We start from the raw sequence: 9,349 nt of genomic DNA on the forward strand, positions 1-9,349 counted from the left end.
TAATCCGAGTATTAGAAGACCTAAAATCGAGGCACAACAATTTGAGTTGAAGCCAGTCATGTTCCAAATGCTTCAGACAATGAGCCAATTCAGTGGAATGCCTATCGAAGATCCTCACCTACACTTAAGACTGTTTATGGAGGTAAGCAATTCTTTCAAGTTAGCCGGAGTATCTGAAGATGCATTACGATTGAAGCTATTCCTGTATTCACTAAGGGACAGAGCTCGAGCCTGGTTGAACTCATTGTCACCAAATTCAATTTCCACATGGAAAGAGTTAGCAGAAAGATTCCTTATGAAGTATTTCCAGCCTAGCAAGAATGCTAAGTTGAGGAACGAGATCACTGATTTCCAACAAATGGATGATGAGTCCTTGTATGAGGCATGAGAAAGGTACAAAGAATTATTGCAAAAGTGCCCTCATCACGGATTCCCACATTGCATCCAACTTGAGACATTTTACAACGGTCTCAATGCTCACACTAGGATGGTAGTGGACGATTCTGCTAATGGTGCTCTCCTTTCTAAGTCTTATAATAAGGCTTATGAAATCATTGAGAGGATTGCCAGCAACAATTATTAATGGCCAACCAATCGAGTAGCATCAGGAAGACGAGTTGCTAGAATACATGAAGTAGACGCTCTTACTTCACTCGCATCTTAGGTATCATCAATATCTTCTTAAAAAATCTTACAATTGGGTCTAATAGTTTTGTAGCACAGCCACCAAATCAATTTGAAAATATAGCCTGTGTCTATTTTGGGGAAGTACATTTGTTTGAAGAATGTCCATCGAACTTAGAATCCGTGTATTACATGGGTAACCAGAACCAAAATCGAGGAAGGCAAGGACTGCAATCCAATTTCTATAATCCAGCATGGCGAACCCACCCGAATTTTTCTTGGAATAACCAAGGTGCAGGAACCAATAATAATTATGCCCAACCTAGATCGACCCAGCCACCTAGTTTTTCCCAACAAGCTCAGAAACAAACCCAAGCTGAACCATCCAATAGCCTAGAGAATCTATTGAATACAAACATGGCAAAAAATGATACTGCTCTAAAGAATTTGGAGAATCAAGTGGGCCAGCTTGCAACTGAACTTAGAAACCGACCACAAGGTGCTTTACCTAGTGATACGAAGAATTCAATGAATCCAGGGAATAAGCATTGTAAAGCATTGGAATTAAAGAGTGGAAAGACATTAGAGCCCAGCATCGTCGAAGTTGAAAAAGAGTCAGCTGATGCTCAAGACTCAGAGGACGTTCAACTGAGTGTAGAAATTCCAGTTTCACAAGAACCATAATCTGCAAAATCTGACAAGGTAACTTCAGAACCAACTAATTTTGATCAACTAATAACTCCGTTAGATGCAGAATTGCCACAGAAGAGGAATCAACCAGTTCCAGTAAAGAAACCTCCACCACCCTACCCTCAAAGACTTCAGAAGCAGAAGCAGGAAATTCAATTCAAGAAGTTCCTAGATGTACTCAAGCAACTTCATATCAACATCCCGTTGGTTGAAGCACTTGAAAAAATCCCGAACTATGTAAAATTCATGAAGGATATCGTGTTTAAAAAATGAAGGCTTGGAGAATTTGAGACAATAGCCCTGAAAAAGGAATGCAGTGCATATCTTCAAGACAAACTACCCCCAAAATTGAAACATCCTAGATGTTTTACCATACCTTGCAATATTGGAGCAACATATTGTGGTAAGACACTAAGTGACTTGGGTGCGAGTATCAACTTGATGCCCATGTCAATATTTAGGAAGTCAGGGATAGGTGAAGTTAGACCTATTACGGTTACATTTCAACTAGCAGATCGATTCTTAGCACATCCAGAGGGAAAAATCTAGGACGTATTGGTATCTGTAGACAAATTTATTTTTCCTGCTAACTTTGTGGTTCTAGACTTTAAAGCAGATAAGGAAGTGCCAATCATCTTAGGAAGGCATTTCTTAGCAACCAGAAGGACCCTTATTGATGTGCAGAAGGGCGAGCTTACTATGTATGTTCAGGATGATTAGGTAACATGTAACACCCCTATAACTCGTATCCGTCACCGGAGTGGGTTATGAAGAGTTACCAATCCAAAACACTACATTCGTACCTTCACATTTACATAAGTTCATTAGCAATTATACGCATAGCCAAATATAATCAAAGATTGAAATTCAGACTTATACCGACATTCAAAAATTTCCATATTCACATGGCTTATATATAATAACTTCTCAAAATATCATTCACTTAGTCTATTCTATACATGCCATACTAGCTCCAACACATAGTGGTACCAAAATGATAGATAGTGTGACGAGTTGCTGACGATCCTTTTCCGAGCAGGTGACTGGAGTCAACAATCTATAAAATAGAGAAACGTAACAAACGGAGTAAGCTTTCATAAGCTTAGTAAGTTTTAAGCAATGCAAAAAAATAAACGTAAATATACTTTGATTATTCAATTTCTCAAGAGGCCATTTACTAGGTATATTGCCATTTGGCCGAACATACACAAGCACATAATGCACATTTAGCATTCTTATAACACTTAATCTGAATTCATATAACATAAATAAATCAAATACTTTCACATACTTTCACACCTTGACCGAATGTATCATGATCGTAGGTATAGTTATAACATATATTCACATATGTATCACATTATACACTTATGACTCAATTCAAATCAAACTCACATATGAGTACATAATGCGTACCTGGCTTACTTAATGTATTGAATGTATTCATTTGACAATCTAAATAAATTCTTCTCAACTTATAATCTCTATCAATAATATCTCAAAATAAACTATAAGTAATCACACATTGAGAATTCAACTAGAAGAACATCAAAGTTTTAAACATTCCAAGTTGAACATTTTATCACGAAAACATAGGTGTCTCCCCTCATCTAAGTGATTACCTTTGATTCAAAATATCACAAAGTTTAACCTCCTCACTAAAGATTCACTCAAATCACTTGAGGTGTTTAAGGACAATAAATGAAGCACTGATTAGTCAATATGAAAAGTTATTACCATAGGCTTGCATGAAAATCACATCTCCACCACTATATATTGAGATGATACATCAATCAAAAGGTCTTTAGAGGGTTGTAACGTGGCTTTGGTTAGGGGGTGTGGTCACAAGTTGAAAGAAAAGGTTAGAATTGAGATTGAATTGAAAAATTACCTAACTAGAAAATTACTACAACTTGATAAATTACATTTTTAATTAGAAAATCCTAAAATTGAGCTTTTCTTCATGGGATAAGGAATTTAAAAACTTAAGCTCAAAAACAAAGAATTACTACTAATATGAATGCATGTTGTTTTTTTTTTTAAACAAGTCAAATAACATAGAACTTTGCTAATTATTACAACGAAAAATAAAACATAGCTAAGCAATTAATTCAAATCAAATCTCGACAAAAAGAGTGATCAAATTAGGGGATTTCAACAATAATGGGTTATGGGTTAATATTGAGGGTAAATCATTGAATGGCTTGTTAGGCTCAAAGGGGTTCACTAAGGGTTAATTATGAGGGTAGGCTTTTATGGAGTAAGTGGGTAAAACCTAAGTGCCTTTATCATCTCGACATATTAAATCAATGGTGTGGTCTAGACATGCATAATCAAGCAAGTTCTAGAATAACGATTCGATATTGACGCACTCAAAGCAACAATAAAAGTGAGCATGAAAGAAATAATATATGCTCTAAGGGCTCAAGATCTCACAAAAAGTATGGCTTTTTGATGTTAAACCTAAGAATTTCAACTCAAGGTAATACCTAAACTTAGGGAAACAACCTAATTTTTTTTTAATTCTAAAAAAAATCAACTTATCATGCTTGATTCTCTTATTCCTTTAAAGTTTAAATAGTCAATGCATAAATGCCTATGTTTTAATTCAAGACATATCAATAAAAATAATAAATTAATCAAAATTCATTCTAATAATGATATGATAAGATTATTTGAGAACAAGACAAAATTCAGGGATTTTTCTGATAATGATATAAATATCCCCCCACACTTAAGATGCATATTGTCTTCAATGTACAAAGATGTATAATAGTGATATAAAGATAATATCAGAAGAGAGAGGGAGAGAAGTGAAACTTCCTGAATGTTGAATGGAATCCTTGAATTGAAAGTATGGAGAATAATCGGCCAAGGCAATAATAAGATTGGAGGAGGATACTCCGATGGTGGTAGAGGTTGGGTTCCACAACCACAGTGTCCAGCGAAGAGGTTATCGTGGTGGTCGGGTAGGACATGGCAGTCGTGGAGAACCTTTTCCAATGAAGTTTCGAGTTCCTAAGTGATGATGAGCTTTGGAGCTCTTTATAATTGTGATAAAATCAAGAACTCTTTAGGAAATATAGAGAAGCATAATTACTCGTAATGAAATAGCCAAAACTATAAATTGTTCAATAAAAATTATAAAACCTAAAAATGAAATAGTATTAAAGGAAGATAAAATAAAAAGTACTTAAAGAAGATAAATAAAGATAAAAGTGAAAATAAAAATAAAAAATAAAAAATCTTTAACATCGTCATCGCCGGATGGTTCGCGAGATGGTGGTGGTGATGAGATGTGAAGGTGGTGACAAATCTGATGTAGAGTAGCATCAATGTGATCAAAGCGCTAAAAACACTACTGCTCAAATTGAGTAAGGAGCTTAGAGATGTCAGAGTATGAAGCAGCCGTATGAACTGGGCGATGAATGGACGGTGGCTGAGATGGTGGGTCCTCGTGCTGTGGAGGGACATCATCAGTAATGTCCTCTTGGTCTTCCTCCTCGGTGGACTGGACGAGGCGGTATTGAGAAGGGTAGGTTCCACGTCATTTCCCGATTATCCTCATATGTATCATACTCGAGATGCCCTATGGGGACATCTGACTGATGAGAGTGGGGGAGGATGATTGCTCCACTATGTTGAGGAGACCGAAGTACTGTGCCAGTCGAGTCACATAGGGGCCAATGGAAATGACTCCCTTCCTATGCCGCTCCGTCTGATGGCGAATGACGAGGGCGATGAAATAAGCAAGGTAGAAAACGTGCCCATGCACCATACTACATAAAAAGTAAGCATCGTGAGTGTTGACGATGCCGGTGCTCTCTCGCCGTCCTGCCAGAGTATGGGCCAAGATGGTGTGTAGGTACCTCAAAGATGGGGCGAGAGTCGATGCCTTGGAGCGGCTAGGATCGTAGGTGGCCTAGACAGGGATGAGGGCCTTCCAGTACTTTGAATGAGAGTAGTAGATATGGCGATAGAGGGTATCGAGTTCGTTGTCATCCATGAACTCCTCCGTGTATAGCCCCAATGCAATTCCAAACTTAGGTACGCTCAACTGGCGAACCAAACCATCAAGGTGGAACTGGACCGTTCTGAGATCATCAAACTCTGTCATAACAGTTTGGAAAAGAGGTCCTTACCTCATTCGCTATTTCGATTTTCCCTGAAAGGTCAAATAGAGTTCCAGTGTGAGCTCAATGTACGTCGGCTCGATGATCTCGAAGAACAGCCCCTATGGGTCAGTCATTAGGAAGGCTCAGACCGCGTCAGCCATTTGGATTTTGTCAAGTGCGGCCCAGTCAATGCATCGGCCCACACTTAGAGGTCGGGCCCGAAGTATCTGAAAAAGTTCCTCCTAGGGCCCTAAGGAAAACTAGAGAAAGGGGTAGAGCACTTCAGCTAATGCGCTTACCGATGTGGCTTTGGGTCCCTTTCGTTTTTTGAAGCGGGGACGGCGATCTTCTTACCACGTGAAGTTGACATGGTATACCTACAAGAAGACTAGTATTATAGCCTAACGAATAGAAAAGATAGAAAATCCTAACAAACTCGAAAAGGGATTAACATGTATTAAACTAACAAGTGCAAACTAAACTACTAACAATACCAATATTCAGCCAATAGCAATCAAATTCAACTATGGCAAATAGTAAAGTGATAGCATGACTAAATTAAAAATGAACTAGATGAAAGTAGCTAAGTATGGTTTAAAAATAAAACAAATTATATGAAACAATTCCTATGATAACCAATTAGTAAAATGCATATAATAGGCTAAAAAATTAAGATTATTATGGGAGTAAGCATAAAAAGAGAGTAAAATAGAACAGAAAATCATTAGTGGAGAACTGATGGCCGGAGGGGCAATGGCGCGGTGGTGGTGCTATGTTTGGGGATAGTCATGGGCGTGATAGTGAGGTCGTATGACTCGTGCAAGGATGGGAAGAGGTAAAAGGGGAAAGAGAGGGGAGAAAAATGAAGGAGAAAGGAAAGCTAAGGTGGCCGGTCGGCGTTGGGGGAGGGGTTGTGGTGGCTAGGGTTTAGAGTTTTGGGGGAAGGGGATGATGAATAGTAAGGGGTTTATATAGATATTGGGGCACACGGCTGTGGGGCACGCCCGTGTGCCCTAATTTTAGCCCGTGTGTATCGTCATTTTCAAATTTGGGCGCATTTGAAATTCGACCCACGCCCATGTTCTTTAGGCGTGTTGATGCACACGACCATGTCACACGGCCGTGTTCTACTTCGTTCGCTTCTCCCACACCTGTGTATGTAGGTCCACACTCGTGTCGTGTTGTAAATCTTGATCACGGATAGTGAGCACGAGCGTGTCGCACACCCGTGTTGTTTTCTCAATTTCAACCATGGCCTCTAGACACGGGCCTGTCGCACGCCCGTGTTGTTTTGATAGATTCACCCACGGCCATGTTGCACAGCCGTGGCAACTTATCAATTCTCGTGTTGGGGAAAAATTTTGCCCTATTTTCACACGGCCGTATCGCACGGCCTTGTTACCTTCCGTGGTATGGGCACGGCCTAAGGCATGCCCGTGGGCTTGGCCTTGTGGTTCTAGAAAACCTGTGTTCAGTGTCTGAATTAGTGGATTTAAATGTTAAAAACTGAAATTTAAAGAAGTTAACACCGTTAGTGCTCGGGTTGCCTCCCGAGAAGCGTTTATTTATAGTCTAAGCTCGACTTACCTCTCTTTTGCATGGTCATGGTGGTGCGAGGAGTTTACAGTCCTCATCCCCGCTAACAATTTTATCAAAATAAGGTTTTAGACGAGCATTATTTACCTTGAACGTACTGAATTTGGGATGAATTACCTCGACTGTGCCGTATGGGAAAATACTAAGTATCGTAAAAGGGATTTCTCCACTAGGTTCAGAGTTGGCAATCCGAGGGTCTGCTGCATCTAATAGTACTTTGTCTCCAACTTTAAGTTGATTTGGTGAAATATTAAGCTCGTCATGGCATGGTTTTGGTCTATCGTGTGCTCTCGGTTTCTGTGTCCTCTATTCATCTAGTTCCTCGACTTGTTACCTTCGTTCTTCATAGATGGGTTCTTTATTATTATTTGAACAAGGCTCATGTATGCTTTTCAAACATATTTCTTGCAAGGAAGGTTGCACCACATGATCAGCATTAGTAGAATTTCGAGCTTGAAGAGTGATTGTTTCCTCACCCACACGAAGTATGAGTTCTCCTGTACCAATATCAATTATAGTTCTAGCAATTGCTAAAAAGGGTCTTCCTAAAATTAAAGGCACATCACTATCCTTTTTTATGTCTAGAATAACAAAATCAACTGGGAATATGAATTTGTCAATTTTAATGAGTATGATAAATCGTAATTTATACATATTTTGACCCCATATTTAACGCATTTTTTGGATGATTTACCATTAGAATTGGTGAATTTGATGCTCCTAATGCTTTAATTTCATGTTTTATACCCAATAGAGCATAGAAGAGCAAAAAGAATGAGAAACGGGCCAAAAACAGAGAAAATAGGCCAAAGTACAAAATCAACACGACTTGGACCTCCTCACACGAGCAGACCACACGGCCGTGTCAATTTGGCAGGCTCGAGCACGGCCTGAAGAAATCGCACACGAGTGTGTCACAAAAGTGTGTCCCAATCGAGCCCAAGTTGTTTCCAATTCAGAAAAGGCTAATTTTGAAGGCTTTTAGGCATCCCAAAGCCTATAAATACACCCTAGAGGAGGAAGAAAAGAGAGACTGAGAATAAGGAGTAAGGAATTACTCCAAGGAAGCCGATTGATCCATCTCAGAAGCCGGATTCATCATCAAGACTGAAGATCTCTCATCAATTCCCCCTTCAGGAGTTTTGGGTTTTCTTTATGTTTTGTATTCTTTATTATTCTGAGATGTTTTCTTATTTAGTCATGAACTAAAACCCCTAAATACCTAAGGGGAATGAAACCTAAGACGAATCTTGTTATTATTTTCTGAATTGCATGATAAATATTTAACTTGTTCTTAATTATGTGTTCTTAATTCTTGTTTTGATATCCCAGGATACTGATTCAAGATAAGCTCTTATTCAGAGGAGGAATAGACCCTGTCTAAGAGTACATTTGTCTTAATTAAGCGGAGTTGATTGCGAGCCTAGACATAGGGTGATAAGATTTTGCTGGATTAGGGTGAAACCTAATAAGGGGATCCATAGATCGAGTTAATGCAACCTTATGATGTTAATTAGAGAAAGGTCTCAATTATTCAATCTAGGGATTAGATGTTATTAGTCTTGAATAGGGATAATAACATAACTTAGGGATCTCGACGGAACAAGTTAAATGAATAAATCGTCCGATTCGGAGCTAGAATAACAAGTAAAGTCTAGGTGGATTTTTCCTTAAGTATTGTCCTAATTCAATCAATTTTCCCAAAAGCAATTCCCCAATTCTATTCTCTGTGAATTCTTAGTTTACATAATTAGTTAGTTAAAAAAAAACCTCTTTATTCTTAGGCTAGATAATAAAAAGATAGTCATTACTAGTACTTTTAGTTCCTTTGGGTTCGACAATCCGGTCTTGCTAAAACTATACTACTGTTCGATAGGTACACTTGCCTACATCGCGATACTAGTTAGTTTCAAGAATGATTAATTATAAATATTTAAAACCTATCACAAAATCACGCGTCAAGTTTTTGGCGCCATTACCGGGAACTAAGATATTAGGAACGCTCAATTTTTATTACTTTAGCCATTTATTTCTTTGCAATTTAATTTTCTTTTATTATTATTATTACTTATTAATTTCCTTTTTCCTTCTCTTGGCAGGTTTTTATAGTTTATGACTAGAAGAAACTCGTCAGGACCACTACTTTTTGACGAAGAAATCAATCGCACGGTTCGCAAAAACCAAAGAGAAATAAGGCGAAGCTTAAGATATACAGAGAACGAGTAAGAGGATGGTACTCAACCCCCAACCGAAGAGATGGCTGAAAACCAAGACAATCAGCTACCTCCTGCAATTACGGTTAATCAAAATCCTGCTCCACGCAC

The 9,349-nt window shown here is 38.5% G+C and overlaps 1 non-coding gene across 1 annotated transcript; it reads right to left on the reverse strand.

Annotated features, from left to right (window-relative positions):
* Positions 1-325: 325 nt before the first annotated feature.
* LOC121231126 (small nucleolar RNA R71) lies at positions 326-432 on the reverse strand. The gene has a single exon (XR_005929194.1). It is a non-coding gene; the product is annotated as a small nucleolar RNA R71 (small nucleolar RNA).
* Between the last annotated feature and the right edge of the window lie 8,917 nt (positions 433-9,349).

This window comes from Gossypium hirsutum, chromosome A06 (genome assembly GCF_007990345.1).
Source record: "Gossypium hirsutum isolate 1008001.06 chromosome A06, Gossypium_hirsutum_v2.1, whole genome shotgun sequence".
Taxonomy (NCBI): domain Eukaryota; kingdom Viridiplantae; phylum Streptophyta; class Magnoliopsida; order Malvales; family Malvaceae; genus Gossypium; species Gossypium hirsutum.